Genomic DNA, 3187 nt, shown 5'->3' with positions numbered 1-3187 from the left:
TTTTACTTAGTTAACTTTTATCTTATTTATGTTCTTATCTTGTTTATTTATGTTTTTCTCTTTCATTATGTTTAGCTAAGTTTATTATGTAAAGGTGAAAAGGTTACAAAGTTTATTATGTTAAGGTGAAAAGGTTACACTAATGGTGTAAGAATAAGTATAGTGTAAACTTAACATGGACTTTAATGTTTGATACTAACATCTTTTGTATTTGTTATCTTGTTCACTCTTTAATAATTTGCTTGTTAAAAATATTGTATAACACTTAGTACAACAAATGTGTAACACTTTCATAGCACAAACTGTATGGTATAACCGATACCTCTGCTATGAAAGGAACTTGATTTGTTGTTAACATAAGTTATAATCATGAATGCCTGATAATATTTACAAGTATTAGCATTATTCAAATAAGATAATTAATGTAATTATGTTAACCATTTATAATCAGATTGGAACCTCCTTTGTGTGTGGTTTCCAATTGAATAATAAGAGTTTATACTATACTTGTTTGAAATACCATTAGTGAATCCTCTAACCTTCACATTTGTTGTTATCATTGTTTAATCCTTACATTGATCTTCCATCTCAAAGTTCTTATCAACTTCTTCTTCTTCTTCTTCTTCTTCTTCTTCTATTATTATTATTATTATTATTATTATTACTACTACTAGTAGTATTATTATTATTACTGTTACTATTACTATTACTATTACTATTACTATTACTATTACTATTCTTGTTATTGTTATTATTGTTTTGTTATCTATACTTTATACAATTAACCTCCCTATGATTTGACCTCGATCTTGCCAGGTGATTACTACTTAAAAGTGCATTTTTATCAAGGTTTTATATTATAATTTTGCACTTAAAGTATGAATAACTCCTTAACTAAAGCATGTTTTATAATAATATATCTAATAATATAAGATACCTTTAATTTATGGTAAATATTCATTTTAAATGCAGGCCTATCACATAAATGAAAGGATTGATTGATGAATTTAAGAACTGAAATTGAAAGGATAAAAAGATGACCAAACTTAGATAAGAGATGTCGGTGCAATCCAAACTGGAACACTGTTCGGTAATTGGGTCATATCTGGAGCTCTAGATCTCAGATTGATGTCTACTTTATATGGATGGAAACATAAGGCATAGGCCTACAACTTTCATATGGAGCCTAAGATCTAAAAAGGTCATTTTCAAGTCTAAATTGTAGCAACAACAAAGAAGCCCGAATCTGTCCTCCAGCCCGAGCACTGTTCAGTATTTGGCCGATATCTCGAGTTTTAGAAGTCGAAATAAGCTGAAATTGTTACACAAGAAAGCTGAGACAATTGCCTATAACTTTCATGTTTTTTCGTGGCTCCAATTTTCACTTTTCTTGTATATAACTTTGTTTCTTTTCTCTTGTTTCTTCTTCTTTTGTTTTTTTTTTCCTTTTATTCTATTACTACACGTGCATGAAAGTGTGGTCACGTACATCAAGTGGTAGACTTTGTAGGGTATCCTCATCATTTTCAGAAAATATGGCCAAAGAAGATAATCAATCACTTCATAATAAGAATAATGAGAATAATCATGCTAGAACACTTAGAGACCACATAAATCGCACAAGAACAAGTCCACCATCATGCATAGTTTTTCCTCTCGATGCATCTCATTTTAATTTTAAGCAAGGCATTATTCAACTTTTACCTTCTTTTTATGGATTAGAATTGGAAAATCCATACTTGTATTTAAGAGAATTTCAAGAGGTTTGCAACACATATAATAATTTAAATTATAGCATTAACACCATCAGATTAAAGCTTTTTCCTTTTTCATTAAAAGATAAAGCTAAAACATGGCTATAAAATTTGAGACTAGGATCCATTCGTGCTTGGGATGAAATGCAACAACAGTTTTTAAAGAAGTTTTTCTCATCTTACAGAACAAACTTTTTCAAAAGACAAATCACCACTTTCACTCAAAAACCAGGAGAAACATTTTACCAATGTTGGGATAGGTATCGAGACTTGCTTAGTACTTGCCCTCATCATGGTTTTGAAACATGGAGATTGGTTTCACATTTCTATGAAGGGTTAACACCTAGAGATAGGCAAATGGTTGAATTGATGTGCAATGGAACTTTTGAAAATAAAGACCCTGATGAAGCAATGGAGTTCTTAGACTTGTTAGCTAAAAATGCTCAAAATTGGGACACCGCGGGTACTTATGAGGCACCGAGTAAAACTCAACATCATACATTTAGTGGAGGTATGTACAACCTTAGAGAAGATCATGACCTTCAAGCCAAGTTTGCATCTTTAGCTAGAAAAGTCGAGGCACTAGAATTGAAAAAGAGTGGTCAATTAAAATATGTTGAAAACATTGTGTGTCAAATATGTGAAACAAATGAACACTCAACCAATAACTGTCCAACCTTGCCTTCTTTCAAGGAATGTCTCCATGAACAAGCCCATGCTTTAAACAGTTTCCAAAGGGCCAACCATAACCTATACTCTCAAACATACAACCCTGGTTGGAGAAATCACCCCAATTTCAATTGGAAGAGTGATAATAACAATAGACAAACTTTATAACCACAGTTTCAAGCACACCACAATTTCCAAAATTCTCATGAATACGCATCTCCTTATGCTCCACCTCCTAGAAGAAATCTTGAGGAAACATTGCATGCATTCATTGAAAAGCAAGAGACAATCAATATTCAACTTGCTCAAAACATGACAGATTTTAAAGATACTCTTGCAAAATTAACATCTGCTCTCAGTTTCCAAGGGAAAGGTAAGTTTCCATCTCAAGCACAACAAAATCCTAAGGGGCAATACAATGCAAATGCAAGTAGTTCCAGAAGCCAACACATGGATCAAGTCAAATTAGTCACTACTCTCCGCAGTGGTAAGGTTATTGAAAAACCCTCTCTTGAACCTTATAAGAAAGATGATGAGTCAATCTCTGAGGGTAAGGAAGAGGTTGAATCTGAAAATTACAAAGAAAAGACTTATTCTCCGCCAGCACTTCCATTTCCTCAAGCCATGACCAAACAAAAGAAAGTCAATCACAACTCTGAAATCTTTGAAACTTTCAAACAGATAAGGATCAATATACCTTTACTGGATGCTATTAAACAGATTCCTTCCTATGCTAAATTTTTGAAAGATCTATGCACTGTGAA

The sequence above is a fragment of the Populus euphratica genome, unplaced genomic scaffold (assembly GCF_000495115.2).
Source record: "Populus euphratica unplaced genomic scaffold, PopEup_1.0 scaffold829.1, whole genome shotgun sequence".
NCBI lineage: Eukaryota > Viridiplantae > Streptophyta > Magnoliopsida > Malpighiales > Salicaceae > Populus > Populus euphratica.
The sequence above is the reverse complement of the archived record's forward strand: the minus strand, read 5'-3'. Positions refer to the sequence as shown.